At 37.5% G+C, this 17120-nt stretch overlaps 1 long non-coding RNA gene across 1 annotated transcript in view; it reads right to left on the bottom strand.

The window, feature by feature from the left end:
• The window catches only part of LOC125112586 (uncharacterized), a 40493-nt gene extending 23629 nt beyond the window's left edge, over positions 1-16864 (bottom strand). The window contains exon 1 of the long non-coding RNA XR_007131190.1: positions 16806-16864. This is a non-coding gene — a long non-coding RNA (uncharacterized LOC125112586). The remainder of the gene's footprint in view (positions 1-16805) is intronic.
• Positions 16865-17120: the final 256 nt, after the last annotated feature.

The raw sequence follows: 17120 nt of genomic DNA, 5'->3' as shown, positions 1-17120 counted from the left end.
CATAGGATTGTGGTAAAAATTTAATAAATTAATATACACAAATATATTGAACAATACTCAAATGTCAGCAATCATCACAAGTGCCATCATTATTGTTACATTATTATTGTGAAAAGAATACCATATGTTCACATATATAGACCTCCTAAAATGCTGAGATGTCAGCTAAAAAATGTTCTAAAATTGAAGCTCAAGATGATTGTTGAGATTGTCCCCAGAGGAAAACTGTCTGCTGTGTTAGGAACTATCTATCAAAACAAAGGGGTTGGTGGAATGAGCCCTCAAGACAGATACAGAAGATAAAATCCTACAGCTGGACCTAATAGCCCAAGCTCCTGGCACTGCTCCCACTCCTTAACCTTGCCTGACCTGGTGGAAAAAGGATCTGGGCAAGCTGCCCCAATAGCTTTGGGGAAACTGCCCCTAGATGGAGCAGTTTAATTGAAAATTCCAAAACTTCCTAAAATTCCATGGTGGTATCACATCATCCCTTACCCAAGAGCCTAGAGCTGTTTTCTGCCACCCGATGGATATTTATTCCACCACTGTGCTCCAAGCAACTGGGTTTAAGCTTCTTTGTCTTCCATTTTTTCAAAGGGGAAGCAATAAATCTATTTAAAGAACCACAGCTTATTTTTCAAATTCTGTATGGGACAGGACTAGATTATAGGAAAAAAAGGGCTGCAAGCTTTAATTAAATAACCAGAAATTCTATTCACATTCAAAATTGAATACAGGTTTTGTGTATATATGTGTCTCTGTGTATTATGTGTGCATGTGGGTTGTGTTTGGATGTATGTGTGTGAGTGGTGTGTGTGTGTACACCCACATATGTGAGTAAGAAAATATCTGTGCACAGGTGCCTGGATTAGAGAATAACAGAGCAGCATCCATGGTATATTTCAGTGCATACTGGAAAATTCACAGATGTTTGGAGAAAGCGGCAGGAAAATACAGTTTATCAAAGCTCCCACCCCAATTTTGCTGGAGGAATGCATCTGAACCATACTAAAGGCCTAAAAAATGTGATCAACTTTAAGTTTAAGAATAATCCTGGGAGTTCCCATCGTGGCGCAGTGGTTAACGAACCCGACTAGGAACCATGAGGTTGCGGGTTCGGTCCCTGCCCTTGCTCAGTGGGTTAACGATCCGGCGTTGCCGTGAGCTGTGGTGTAGGTTGCAGACGCGGCTCGGATCCTGCGTTGCTGTGGCTCTGGCGTAGGCCGGTGGCTACAGCTCTGATTCGACCCCTAGCCTGGGAACCTCCATATGCCGTGAGAGCGGCCCAAGAAACAGCAAAAAGACAAAAAGACAAAAAAAAAAAAAAGAATAATCCTGGAAAGTGATTTGAAGCATTTTGAAAAGAAAGTTGTTAGATAAACAGTATGAGAAGAAAATCATGTCATTAAAAAAAGAAAAATCCAGAGAAGCATGCCTAGATATGAAAAGCTGAACTCAGCATGATAATGTACTGTTTAAGGCACTAACAGGATAATAGTAAAGACAGTCTTGCTAACAAGTTATTTACATAGACTCAAGAGCAGTAGTCAATGGAATAAATACCGGCTCATATTCTCTTGGTTAAACTTGCACAGAGAAAAACAAAATCAGAAAGAAAATTAACCAGTTAACTAATGCGATAGAAAATTAACCAATGTCCTCTACTTAATATGTTAAATATAATTGCCAAAAGGGACATCGTTTTTCTTTGTAACTATATTGTTGCATCATTTTTTCAAAATGCATTAACTATACTTGCCCTCAAATATCTGAGTCTTTTATCTAAAGAAAATTATACAGCCTTTTGGATTTAAAAGTAGATTTTAGTCTCTCGTATTACCATTTTGATAAGCTCAGTCCTATGAAGTTGTCATCTGTCTGCTTTATTTATAGGAACCGACCAAACATACTTCCTTATTTACCAGAAAAATGACCATGTGATCCACTCCTGTTGTACTCAAATAACATCCTAATTTCATCAAAAACCGAGATCCATGTGGTCTGGTGAATAGTATCACTGTTATATGGGTCAAAACTGACCTGCCAATGTGACAAATAGAGAAGTCACATTAAGCTCATTTTAGTTACAAGTGGTTCCTTGAATATTTTACTAGCAAAATTGCCACCTGCCTTGAAACCTGAGTTTTATGACCTCACTTGAATGTATACCAATTTGTGATCTGATTCTTCAGAGGCTGGGACCGAGCACCATTGGTGACAGTAATTAAAGAAAACAAAACACGTTGCTCACTATCAGACTATAAAGAAAGATCTTTTTAACTATGTGTTTTCTTCCTATGCTTCCCCCCCCCCCCAATACTACTATTTGTTTTACTGACAGGTTGTATATACTCTTATAACATATGTGTTTTCACTTTAAAATAGGGGCAAATACTCTATAACTGCAGGAAAAAAAAATTAAGAAGGAAAGGAAAATTCCTAGACAACAAACAAACCTGAGGCAATTTTAAAATATTATATACTATTTATTTGTATTTCATAAGTACTAATAACTTATTTTTTAAAAGCCAAATTCAGTAAAATCCTAGATGTTCACAACTTAAGAACTACTAAATATATTTATTGTACCTTTATTTTACTTAAGGAGAGTGGAAAATATTATGCCACCCAATATCAATACAGATCCTATATAAAACTTTAGTTTAATGTGTTATAATCTCAATTTGAGGTACTTATAAATATAATTGTGCTTTGTGAGTTCCTTAAAGTCTCACTCATTTTGTACTTTCATGTTTGACTGTACCTGTGGACACTCAAACAATATTTCAGAAATGTAATTGAAATTGAATAAGCAGTCCAGGTTTGTAGCTTCACTTTATTCATTTGTTTTCTTGTCTACTCCTCAGGGACTATGTCAGGTACCAGGCTAAGCCCTGCACACACTACAGTAAACAGCCTAATATAATCTAATAAAACAAATCAAGGGAAGAGCTATAGCTGTTGACCAAACAATTCATTGCTAAAAATAAAAATGTGAAATTCAATATAAATAACTTTACAAGAGATCTTGGTAGCACTACCCACAAAACTGTGGTCTGTCTTCCCTCTACTTCATTTACTGCTCTATCCTTTGCTTCCATTCCTCCACTGTCTGCACATCTGGATTGATTTCCCCTCGAAGTCCAAGGAGACTTAGACTGATTTCTCCACCCATCCTTGTCTAGTTTTTCTTATAACCAAAGGCCTATAATTCAAGGTGTCGGTCAGGAATTAAGATGGCAATTTGTGACCTGGAAAGAAACAGGGGTCACTGGTCTGTACTCTTTTCACAAACTCTATTGCTATATTGTGGCACTAATTAGACATTACATAGATGATTGATAGCAGATGATAGATAAATAGATAGCTGATAGATGGATAGATAGATTGATAGCTGATAGATAGATGGATAGATAGATAGACAAGACAGACAGACAGACATAAAACTTTATGGAGATAGGTCCAACTTCCTAAAGGAAAGTCTGCTTTTTAAAGAACCAGCTCACATTGTGTTCTTCAGTGTCCTAACACCAGGAGCCCAGAAAAAAGAAAAAGAACAGTGTGAGTAAAGCACATTGGACATGCCAATAAATGAATGATAAATTATTAAAGCATGATTGGAAATATTGCCATTTTTCATAGCTGTCACTTTAAGTATAAAAGCATCAGCACATTAAACTAGTTACTGCTTTTTCATAATTGAGACTTTAGCTCCTAGCTGTGCCCTGCAGCTTTTCATTAATCACTGGGACTGAAGTTCAAGCTCAGTGACAGCTTAGAAGGCATTAAATGGGCAAAGTATTTTCCAGGTACAGTTAGGAAAGGCCTTTTAGTCGTATAATCCATAGCTAATTGTTTTTCAAAGTCTCTAAACACAATCTACTCCTGGCGTTTCCTAGTGACAGAATTAGCTGCAAACTGGTTTTCTTTTTATCTTCCCAGGCTTTCTCTCATGAAAATCTATTGAGAGGCCTATTGTTAGCTGCATAAAACAGGTGCAGAATGACTGTGATATGTAAAACTGTAACTGATACTTAACCAAGGAAACATTTATTAGATTGCCTCTGAAACAATACTTCCTGAATACTTATTCTAATCATACCATTTAATTTGTCATAAAAGAAACAAGATGGCATGAAACTTTGCACCCAGGCTGAGTTCACTTTTCTAATGGAAAAAAAAAAAAAAGGACCCCATTGGATTATTTTAACAAATGCAACTGAATTTTCACCCAACATGAAGTAAGAATGTGGTTTCCCACATTTACACTTAACTCCAAGATTCCCAGCATAAGCCCCTCTGTTGCTTTGGTTCTTCATTTTTTTTTTTTCCTTTTCTGCAAAGTGTTCTACATCAGGTTTTAATGGATGTGCCAAAACATTCTTTCTTTTGTATAACAAATTATCAAGAGCATTGAGGTTCATTAATTATGTCATCTAATTGGATTGAGGCAGGTGCAAAATACCTCAGATGAAGTGGTCACTGGCAGGAAGGCCTAAGTGCAAGTTTTTCTATTAGAAACCAGCATGTCTCCAGACTCTTGGAATTACTTTGTACTTATTGATTAATGGCCATAATTTATTACAGTGCAGAAGATCTTGCATTGAGTTAAATGTGTGATTAATCAATTTTCCATCAAATTATGAACAGCAGACCAGTTGCCAGAAAGAAAATACCAAGTGCATTTTCCCATGGTGTAAATATATCAGGACTTCAGCTAATAACTGTCTATCACTTGCTTAATATTTCCTGTCACACTGATAAATGTCATCTCCACAAATGGGCCACAGGTAGTAATGATGGAAAGACCACCAAACATGTTTTATAGCTACCCTTCTTGTATAATGAAATGCTCTTTGAATCCATCTCTAAACAATTTATTAATGCAAAATTCACTTCTGCCTTCAGCTTGAAATATATCATTGTTAAGTCAACAATATTATATTAAACTGATAACTGATATTGAGGAAAGAAAACCTTAGGCGAAAGAGAGATGAATTTTGGACTTCCTGTGCATAGGAGCTCATTTTTACTTCCCGTCAAAAATTCAGACACATGACGAATTGTTGTCAGTTCTAATCTGCTTTTAAAGCACAGCACATTTAAGAAGTGGGAACACTGAAGACACCTGCTGATGGAAGGGAACAAATTTTGTTCCAAAGTTTAGTTTCTTTGATTAAATAACAGGTATTATGGGGGCTCACTAAATAAATTGTCCCTTTTGAGCAAGGGTACTTTATTTTACAACCATATGAAGTAGATGCCACTCCTTAAAAAAAGTACAAAAGATATATGAAAGTGGCAAGATAACCTAATATAACCCAAATCAATCGAGTTTTAGGAAAATTAATTTGTATTAAAACCTACTATAGAAATAAAAACTTATAAGGCCATGTAAAAATTTAACTGGAATAAATAAATGTAAGCATAACCACTGAGCCATCCCAATCCAGAAGTAGTACAATAATACGTATAACAAATATAAGCAAAAATAAAAGCTGAAATGGCAGTTCCTGCTGTAGCCTGGTGGGTTAAGAATCTGGCATTGCTGCAGCTGTGGTAGAGATCACAGCTGTGGCTCGGGCTCAATCCTTGGCCCAGGAACTTGCATGTGCCTCAGATGCATCATAAAAAGAATGAAATGAAATGAAATGAAATGAAATGAAATGAAATGAAATGAAATGAAATGAAATGAAATAAAAGCTAAACTAAACTTGGGCACTATAAGAAGGGCACAAAAATGCTACAGCGGAACGATCTTAAATACCATCATTCTTGGGTGTTCCCATTGTGGCTCGGCCAGTTAAGAACCTGACATAGTGTCGGTGAGGATGCAGGTTTGATCTCTGGGCTCCTCAGTGGGTTAAGGGTTCCGTCCAGCATTGCCACAAACCGCGGTGTAGATCGAAAATGCGATTTGGATCTGGCATTGCATCAGATTCAACCCCTAGCCCAGGAACTTCTATACGCTGCAGGTGCAGCCTTAAAAAAAAAGAACAAAACAAAAACAAATAATTATTCTTGGAGCAGGAGGGTAGATGAGCCCAGGCTGTGAGGCTTGTTGTGTGGATTATCAGTCAATAAGGTAACAGATCTCTCTTAGTGAATCTACAGACCCCTAACTCCATGAGGAGGGGCTTATTCACTCTTCCTCTACCAGGACACAAACATTTGGCCAAACTCCCTGGTCAAAGTTGCCTTGGGGGCATAAACTATAACTTGCACCCTGACACTTTAGGTCCTCTGTCTTGAAGCTATGGAGATAGAATCAATTCTACTCGACCTTATCTGAGATGAGAATTTTTCTTATCTTAATCCCACCCCTCAAATACAGTGCAACACCTCTTATCTCCAAGATGGTTGGTTCTATAATAGTCATAACAGCACTTTGCAGACCTCCTCCACCATTGTCGCAGTCTCTTGGGCTGAGTAGATCACCATGCCTCCAAACCCTTTCTTCTACAAGAGTAGTCACATGCTCCAATTAAATTTAGATTTCCTAGTTTCTAAACTACACATGCAAGTGGAAAATGAACTAAAAGCTATATCTAAAAGCTCTATCAAACACAATTCCCATTCAGATATTTACTGTATAATTTGGCAAACATGGTCGTGGAAGTAATTCCCCAGCCCTCCTTTTAATGCCACACAAGGGATGCATTTTAGCTGGGTCTTTATTCTCAATTTTCTCCTCCTATGTTGTATAGAATGTTTAAGCATGTCTGTGTTGGATGTTTTATGCTATGTATTAAAATTCCGTAATTCCTTAAGCTCAAGTCTCAATCACTTTAACACCTATTAAATCTCTCCAGCTAGAAGGGATCAAACTTCTCCCTGGAAGAAGGGGGATTAGGGCTTTCCACGTGCCTAGCAAAAGCATTATATTACGTGAGCTTTTTCTAGTTCTGTGGAATTTTCAAGCTGAACCTTACTCTGGCACTTATCTTGATATTTTTCTTTTGTCACACCATATTTTAAGGTAGACTCCAAACTTGCCACAGAAAAGGAAGTTTCTGCTGTGGGGAGGGGCGATGGAATAAAGGAACATATGACTGCAGTGGAGAAATTGGAACCTCTGTGTGTTGCTGGTGGGAATGTCAAATGGTCCAGCTGCTGTGGAAAACTGTCTGGTGTTTTCTCAAAAAATTAACCACAGAATTATCACTTCTGGTAAATCCACCTCTGAGTACATACCCCTAGGAATTGAAGCAGAGTCTCAGATATTTGTACACCCAAGTTCATGGCAGCAATATTCACAATAGTGAAAAAATGTAACAACCCAGGTGTTCACTGATGGATGGATGGATAAACAGAGTGGTTTTACATTTTACTGTAATATATTATTTAGACTTATGGAGGAAGGAAATTCTGATACACGCTATGATACAGTTGAACTTTGAAGACATTATGCTAAGTGAAATAAGCTAGTCAGAAAAGGAGAAGAAAATTAATGATTCCACATATAATTATATGAGGTTCCTAGAGTAGTCAAATTCATAGAGTCAGAAAGGAGAATGGTAATTGCCAGGGGTTAGGGTGTTTAATAAGTATATAGTTTCAGTTTTGCAAGATGAAGCATTCTGGAGATGGATAGTGATGGAAGTGGTACAAAATGTGAATGTGCTTGATGCCCCTGAACTGTACACTTAAAATGTGTAAAATAGTAAATGCTAAATAAATCTTATTACAATTTTTTAAAAAGGAAAAGAAACACATGGCTATAAAGACAGGGGTAAGCAGCAAAAAAACAGTTCAGAGGTGGTCTAACTACATTGGGCCAGAATGCTCCCCAGATATGCTACACATCCTGGAAAGATATGGCCAGTGCCTTTTGTAACAATGAAAGATGCCAATAATCTACTTGTTGGGAGAGTTAAGTTCAATTATGTTACATGTCATTGTTGACTATATTTTTTGCCTCTCAATAAAGACTAACAGATAGAAGAGTGACTGATAGTGGCAGGGATTACACAACAAGCAGTGTGTAAACCTACAATTAAAGTCTTTAATTCCTAAGTATCCAGTTCACAAGTTTGAGTATATGGCTACTGCTGCCACAGCAATGGAAGGATTAGATGCTCTTTTTAGAGGGGCAATTTTTAATGGTGGTATGGACTGGATGTTTGCATCCCTCCAAAATTCATATGTTGAAATGCTACCCCCACAATGTGATGATATTAGGAGCTGCGGCATTTGGATGGTAATTAGAATTACATGAAGTCATGAAGGTGGACCCCTCATGAATGAGACTTGTGTGTCCCTCATATTTGAGACTCCTGTCATGAGAGAGCTAGCTTCCTTTCTCTCCCCTTCTGCCATATGATGGCACAGTAAGAAGACAGCAGCCTATGAAGTGGGGAGTGGCTCTCTCCAGACACTGAGTCTATTGGACTTGTGACTGAGTCTTGATCTTGGCCAGAGTCTTGATCTTGGACTTCCCAGTCTCTGGTACTAAGAAGTAATTCTTGTTGTGTATAAGCCACTCAGTCTATGGCATTTTGTAATAGAAGCCTGAATGGACCAAGATAACTCGCTTCCAAACGATAATGGCATGTTGGAACAAAGGTTAAGGATCTTCCAATTTTTCAATGAAAGCTCAAAACATAGACATTTCTGAGAAAACTGCCAATGTTTAAACACTTGAAAATAGCACAAAAAATAACCTTTAAAATATTGTACATTTTTATCCTGGTAACAAATTCAACCTTTGAATCACCAGTTTTTCCTTTTCACTTCAATGGATCAGGCCATCTACCACTATTATTCTTTTTCTAGATCAATTCTAGTTAGAAGCTCTCTCTTCCATCTCTGAACCCACAGACAGACTGTATCTATTCATACACTTTCCAGATACCATCTTTCTTTCATGTGTGTATGTATATTTTGACTACTTTATTATTATTACTTTTTTTTTGGTCTTGTCCATGGCATGCACAAGTTCCCCAGGCCGGGGATCAAACGTGTGCCACAGCAGTGACCCATGCCACAGCAGTGACAATACTGAGTCCTTAATTACTATGCCACCAGGGAACTCTGACTTTTGACTACTTTAATCCAAGTTTCTTGAGACTAGAATACAATTATTCATCCTTTGCTTAGTACATCTACCCATTATTTGCTAAATAAATACTTGCTGAATATATGAATGTATGAATCAATGAATGTAAACTGAAGGGGGTGATGACCTCAAATAATAGCCTGCATTATACTAGAAGTACATTTCCAAATTGGTTTGTGATGCTTTCTTTTGCAATTTGTAAACTTACATGCAAACTCTGTCTTTTTTCATCTTTGTATCTCTCTCTTCCACGTACTAAGTGCTAAAATATATTGATTAATTTTTCTAATTAATTACTAATTAAGTGCCCCAAATTCTACATATTAATTAATTTAATCCTCCCACAAACTCTACAGTGCAGGTGAGATTATTGCCCCTAATTTCAAATGAAGAAACTGAGAGGTAAATACTTTGCCTGCAATCACACAAAAGAGTAGATGATAGCACCCAAATTGGATCCTGGCTAGTGGCCTTTTCACCACACCATGTTGTTTACATTACAGTTCCTGGAAGGAAACTGCTGATAGGGACTGCCTCTCAGCCTGGAAATGGTGCAGGGGAATAAAGATAAAGACTTCAATGACCATCACTCTTTTCAACTAAATTTTTTTCCTTTTGTTTCTATTATTTTCTTCTGTTCTTTCATAAGAAAAAGAGATAGCAACTGCATTTGTCAAATCATGGTTGAACTGAAACCATAGGTTGGTCACCAATCCAAGATTTCATCAAAAATTGAGGGAAACTCTCTGTGAAAACCAATTGACTATATTAGGAATTTACATTGGAGTATTATATATCTTAGTAGTATTTATGAATTATGTATAAATCCTTGATATCAGTAAAATCTATAATAAATATGCGTGCATATTTATACTCATACATTTTATCCCAGAAAACTGGTTGTTAAACCTTTACCATACATCATTCATTGTATTGGAGAAACCGCGTGTATATTCGTGGTCTAGCTAAGGAGAAGGTGAGTTGAAGACACATTTACTTTGGCTTGGTGGAATATATTTATGAGGTCTGCAGTCACTTCCATGGGTAGCTAAGTTATTGTTAGCCACACACATTTAGGAAAGTCTTCTATAAATATTTCAACTGCCCACTGAGCTGACTTAGCACAATGACATAAAAGTGCAGAGGCAGAGACGATATTGTGAACATACCCTGTGGTGCCCTGCGCAGGAAGTACGTGGGTTGTGATCAAGAAATAAGAGCCAGAAGTGAGTTGATGGAAAATTCCTCAACTTATCAGCTGTGAAATTATTAGCAGATAGTTAGAATATACTTGTCACACAGTAAAATCCAAAATTTTTCCCAGTCAAGAACATACACAATGTATTTACAATTAGAAGTACACCATACTTCAAAAGGAAAAGGACTTGATTTAGAAAGCCAACTTTTACCTTTTTGTCTTTTTTTTTTTAGGGTTGCACCCATGACATATGGAAGTTCCCAGGCTAAGGGCCAAATCAGAGATACAGCTGCTGACCTATCCCACAGCCATAGCAACGCAGGATCCGAGCCGCAGGTACACCACAGCTCATAGCAACACCAGATCCTTAACCCACTGAGCAAGGCCAGGGATCAAACCTGCGTCCTCATGGTAACTAGTCAGATTCGTTTCCGCTGAACCATGATGGAAATGCCCTGATTTAGAAAGACAACTTTTAAAAATCTGTGGGGGGACAACCTGTAAAGGAAGTCTTCTGCAGTATAGATTCTTTTTCTTTTTTGATGGAAATGGCATATTTGATAAAACTAGAATTCAGCATTTTAACTGCAATTTGGATATGTTTTGGAATGTTTCAATTAAGCAACTAAAAAAATTATAATCATCTGATTTGGGTGTATATGAAGGTTACCTTTTTTGCCCTCTTTAAATTTGCTTAAGTAAAAAACAGAAAAGTCGGACAAAAATAACTGAAATATGAAATCAAGGTAACAAAGTTGAGCAAGAAAATTAAAGAAATTGATAGCTAATATTAATAAAGCTATCAGATAACAGCAAAAGCAGTAATTCATTCAGAAGAGATGCAAGTGAGATAGATAAATTTTAACTGTAGTGAAAGTGATTGTTGCTAAAGGAAAACTACTAGACTGATATATAGTGATTAGGAAAGTTATAATATGGGGAATGGTATGTTGGAAAGAACACTGGTCTAGGACACAATAAACATGGGTTCCACCCCAACTTACTCCTAACCAGTGGTGACACTGGGTTTTTGTGTTTCCTCAGTGCTAAAAAAAAAGCCATGCAATTGAGCCAAGAGTCAATCACCTGACTGAATCTCAAGTTCTCTCCAACTTTTTCTCAATCAATTAATTCGGATATTTCTTACACGCAGAGGGTATATAATTTCTATAAACAATGTTGAATATATTCTTCAAATATCTCATGGCTCATGCACGGTCTATTGTGAATTCTTTTAATGTGGACCAGAGCTCCTGCCCTTCAGGAATCTGTCATCCTCCATCCCATGCCCAAACCAACTCACCCCCTAAAAACATTTTCTAATGTTTCATGATAGCATTGCCAAAAACATCCATCTGTCCTCTGCCTACCAAACTTGGCCGGAGTAATGTGAAACGTTCAAGTTGGGCAAATGGATTGGAAATTCAGTTTTAATTTTCCAGACTGTGGTGGCAGTGCTCAAGCATGAGAGAAATAGTATTCCTTATTTATACGTTCTAGGACACCAGTTAAGAACTGCTTGCATGTGTTCCAAGCCAGAAGGTACTGAGGCCAAAGGTTTTTTACACATTTTATCCACAACTTGAATGATGGGATGCTATTTATCCACTTAAAGGATAAAATCCTGGAAGGAGGTATTGCTTATCCTTTGGAAAATTTGATTGAAATTCAAGAAGATCTAAGTGACTTGGAAAGATAATCAGGAATGAGTTGGGCTATTTAAAAAGATATATATATTTGATGATACAATTTTAAAGTAAATTATTTAAATGTCAAATAAAAATGTATTGTGTATGGTTGTGAACACATTTTAAGGGACTAGGTTGGGACTGAACATTGAACAAGAAACAGCTATATTTCAACCTAGTTTTTTTATTCCCCTGAAGTCATTGTGAATCTGGTTGAACTTGGATATATATAAAGAAATAGTTTCAAATTCACCCATTATTTTATCCTTGAAGTTAATAAATTTAAAACAGTAACAAGCAACAGTATCATCTACAGAACTTTTTCTTTCAAACTTCTCTGTATATTGTGTATTACTCTAGAGACATATTGGGTTATTGATTGCATAATTAAGAGAAAAAAAGATATCCTGGGGACAATTCAGAAGAAAGCAGTGATACTGGTCAGAGAATTAGAATTAGGTGACCATAAAAAGAAACCTTAATAGGAAATAAAATTTTCACAATGAAAAATAAGATGCCAGAGGAATAACATAGTAAGGATTTTGATGTTTATAAAATATCTAAGACTCTTTTTGTTGAAACTATGAATAGAAAAAAAAAATAGTTATTAAAAAGGAGTTTGGACCTAGGAACCATCTACTTACAATTTTGGCTGGAAGTACAAGGGGCAATGTACAAAGTAGAGAAGACAGCCTAACTGCCCAGGTCTAAAAATATCATCCCCTGCTTTTCCTTCCAGGACTAAAGCTGCCTTAGGCTCTCCAATCTCCTACTATCTCCTTTTAAATGCAAATAGCTTGGGAGGAGTTGCCCTTAATTCACACATTTTGTCTAGCAGTTAACACCTTAAGCAACTAGAAACCAAACTAAAAAAAGAAAGAGAAACTGGGTGAGGGTTTTGGTGGGTAGGCAGCCCTCCCCGTGCTGAGTGATACCTGGAGGAAAGAAAGGCGTGTTTATCACAAAGGAAGACTGTACCCAAAATGGTGCTCAATCTCCATCCATTTTTGGTGTTCCCACCAAAGGTTTCCAACCCCTGACCCAGCATAACTCTTGAATTTGGTATGAAATGACCAAAGAAGGTTTAAAGGTCTCTCTTGTCACAAATTCCAAACTCTGTGAGGCACTTTCATCTGTAATGTTCCAGGGTTGGTAGGAAGAGTGGAAAGTGAATGGCTTGAAAATAGTCAGAGCTCTTTAACTAAAATTAGTTTCTGGCAAGGGCTCTTAGCAACACTGGCCTACATTTTCCAGAACTATTGTTTTTGTGCTGTTGCCTAAGTGTGTTTGTGTAGTTTCCAAAGTCAGGAGCTGGCCATAAAGGGAAATAAGAAGAGCTATGACTAAACGAAGGAGAAAATAAAATCCATATGACTCAAATTCTAGTGCATAAACTCCATTAATCATTACTTCAGGAATGTAAGATTCCTCTTTGAGGATACATGGAAAAGTTCATTTTGTGTCCCTGACACACTATTAAAACTTGCCTCCTAGCCAAGAGTTGGCTCACCCCCATGTAAAGGAACAATCTTTACTCAAGGGGAGTGTAGAACACTTTGCTCTAGGTGTTGCTGCTTCTCTTGTTTGATATCCATTAAAATTCTGTTTCCATTCTCCAATATGGTTATACACTGCAAACTTTTAGTTTTAGGCACCTAAATTATATCCAGTTGAAAAGAAGGAAAATGGGCAGACTTAGCTTTTAGAGTCATAGGAGATACATAATCATCAAAAAGTTTTGAAAGAATCATTAAAAAGTGGAGAGTATGGGGTTACTACTGCCCTGGGATAGCTGAAAAATGACTAAGCATACACTCCAACAGTGTAAGTATCAGATCAACTTCACTTTGAAGAGCTGCGTTTACACAAACCGCACATATATTCATTCTGACTGAGGAAACAAGGATACAATAATTTTGCAAAACGTTATGTTTTAAAAACTTACTAGACCAAAACACAAGTTGGTAGTGGAATCTATATTGCAGAACACACTGATTTTCTACTCTTGGCATCCTAATTAACCTTAACAAAATGATGGTCTTTTTTCACTTTTTCTGCAAAGTATATATGAACACTTAATTTCCAATATTGTTATGAACTCTGAGCCAGCCCTTCTGAGAACATTTCAATTTTTGTATTTGCCTTTTTTTTTTTTGTCTTTTTTGCTATTTCTTGGGCCGCTCCCACAGCATATGGAGGTTCCCAGGCTAGGGGTCCAATCGGAGCTGCAGCTGCCAGCCTATGCCAGAGCCACAGAAACGCAGGATCCGAGCCGCGTCTGCAACCTACACCACAGCTCACTGCAACGCCGGATCGTTAACCCACTGAGCAAGGGCAGGGACCAAACCCGCAACCTCATGGTTCCTAGTCAGATTCGTTAACCACTGCGCCACAACGGGAACCCCTGTATTTGCCTTTTATTTTAAGCCCATAAAATGTTTTAAAGTGAGAAAATAGGAAAGAAGGAGGGTTTTGGAGGAAGAAATCATGATATAAGATCTGTGGAAAAATAAGCAAGTGCTTTCTCTCTGTTAAAGCACCTATTTTTCTTTTTTCTCTCTCTTTCTCTCTCCCTCTTTCTTTCTTTCTCTCTTTCTCCTCTCCCACCCTCCCTTCCTTTCCCCCTCCTTCCTTCCTTCCATCTGTCTGTCTTTCCTTCCTTTTCTTCTTTCTTTCCTGCTATGAAGGACAGGTTTAGGTCTGCCTTGTTCACTGCTATATTTCCAATGCTCAAAATAGTGTCAGGCAGACAGTAGGTGACCAGAGAACATGTACTCAATCAATGAATGTTTTTCTCAGTAAATTACATTCAATGAGTATTTTTCTAAGTATTACTTCTTAATGGTAGAAAATCCATTGATATTTACTGAAAACAATCTTTTTTTTTTTTTTCCCCCCACTCAGGAAAGAATCCCCTTAACAGAGTATATAAATTCCAAAGGAATCCATATGAATAAGTAAGGGACAAAAGCAACATTCTCTCCACATCCACATTTTCCCACTGCCCAAACAGACCCAAACCAAACGTTGGTGTCTTCATTGAATTACTCTCTACAAACGTCATTAAACCTATGTGTGTGTGGAACTCTGCTGAGAGCCAAGTGCACAGGTGATTAGGCCATGGATGTTATATTAGAATTACTCAGAGTCTGGTAAGGGAAAAGGTTACATAAACAAACAAGTGCAAGACACTGTACAAAGTACAATAATAGAAGTAATTAATCCTGTTTGGAAGAGCTGGCAGGAGGGGCCAATTTCTCAGAGGATACTGTGACAGATATTACGGAACATATTTTGACTGTTTGAATGTGAAATAGGAGCTTGCTAAGCAGACAAGATTAGACAAGCCATTCCAGACAGAGAACAGAGTGAGCAGTAGGTTGAAGGCAAGAAACTGCCTAACAGGTTTAGGAAACCACAAGTTAATTCTGTGAGAAGAGCCACGGGAGTTGAGTTTGGAAAGATAAACACGTATGAATACTGAAGGTGGTGGGGAATAGAAGGGTTTAATAAATAAGGGCTTAAGATGATCAGATTTGCATTTAAGAAAGATAACACTCAATCCACTGGAGTATAGATTTAAATGGACATGGCCAAGGAATGGAATACGGAAAAAGGAATGCATTCAGGGGCTTGGGAGCAGGGAGGACAAAGCTCAGGTATCTGTGACTAGCTTGGTGTATATTACTCTACAGATGAGAAGTTTATAAGCTAAAATGCAGATTGAAGAATATTTGTTCTATAAGTGGTCATGAAGTCCGTGGTACATGATAAAGTTACCACGAGAAAAAGCTAGAGAGCTAAGAGAAAATGAAAGAATAAAAAGAAAGGAAAAGAACCCAGAAGGAAATAGAGAAGTGATGGGCATGGAGGTATGAGAAGAACCGGGAGATAAATACTCGTAAATATATCCATCCACCTCCCTTGTTTCTACAGTTTGAAATCGTCAGAAAGTAAGCATACGTTTCATATAGTTAGATAATTCAACTGTTCAGAAGTGTAAAAGAAAATTTTCTTACAGGACATGAAATATTCTTATGACCAACTCTGGTGCCCAATTGGCTCCTGATTGTACCTATGGGCAAAGCATTTTTTTTTTTTAAATACCACTTAACATTTGTATAGTGCTTTATTGTACATAAGTTTTTTTCATATGTACCCAGCTTATTATTAATTCTTACAACAAGCCTGTAACGTAGGAATTATTTTCAAATGGAAAAACCCAAGATTCAAAGCCCAAGTAACCAACCCAAGAGAAGTTTCCAGGACTTCTGACTTATCCCATATTCCATATACCAGTACTGTACTCAGTCCAAGAAATAAAAATCTTTCATTCATCCAAAACAACTATGTCTTCTTGAAAAACCAAGTTGATTTCACATGTTGACAACTCCATGCATTGCTTAAATTGCATCCTTAGGGTTTAGTCTTTTGGCACAGACAATAGCTTTTCAGCTGAAATGATACTTGGAACAATAAAACAATATATCCCAAGGCTTAAAGGGACCTATTGAAGGCTCACCATAGTATTACAAACTACCTTTAAAATTTGGGAGAAAACTCAAGTGAAATTTCAGCTTGACCCAGACATCTTAGTAAAGCAAAGTAAAATGGCCATACTTGACGGCATGGTCATGAAATTCTCGTGAGAATTTGTGGCCAATCAGCTTGCAAGATCTGGAGAAATAAGGGGAACATTTTGTCTTCCTCTGAGGAGAAAAGCCCATATTTCTAGTGTTGTCATGTCCCAATTTCTAAAAATTCTACCGTTAAGACTGGCCAAAGCCATGATCTCAGTGGCTAATCCTGAGGTCTTCAAAAGAAATGCTCCCATGAGAACACCCATAGATTCTAAACTCACCTATCCCTCCAGACTCTCAGCCTGATAGACTCCAGTATCCCCTGCTGGGTGACTCAACATCCGACTGACTGTGGACAGCCTCTGGTTTCAGCTTTGCTACTATCATTTGGGTGCTGACAGCTCCTTGCTAAGCAACCCAAAATCAACTCTGCTGGCTGAAGAGCCTGGACTCAGCCCAGCATTCTGGACAGGATGATGAATAAAGGCATCCAAGCCAGGCCACTGCTGCCACCCTCACCCTCCACTGACATAATTCTAACTTGGTTAGAATTCTTTTTTAACACTTTTGTGCCACTATATAGTTGTGTTTAAGAC

The sequence above is a fragment of the Phacochoerus africanus genome, chromosome 1 (genome assembly GCF_016906955.1).
Source record: "Phacochoerus africanus isolate WHEZ1 chromosome 1, ROS_Pafr_v1, whole genome shotgun sequence".
Classification (NCBI taxonomy): Eukaryota; Metazoa; Chordata; class Mammalia; order Artiodactyla; family Suidae; genus Phacochoerus; species Phacochoerus africanus.
This window is presented reverse-complemented; position numbering and strand designations above follow the sequence as displayed.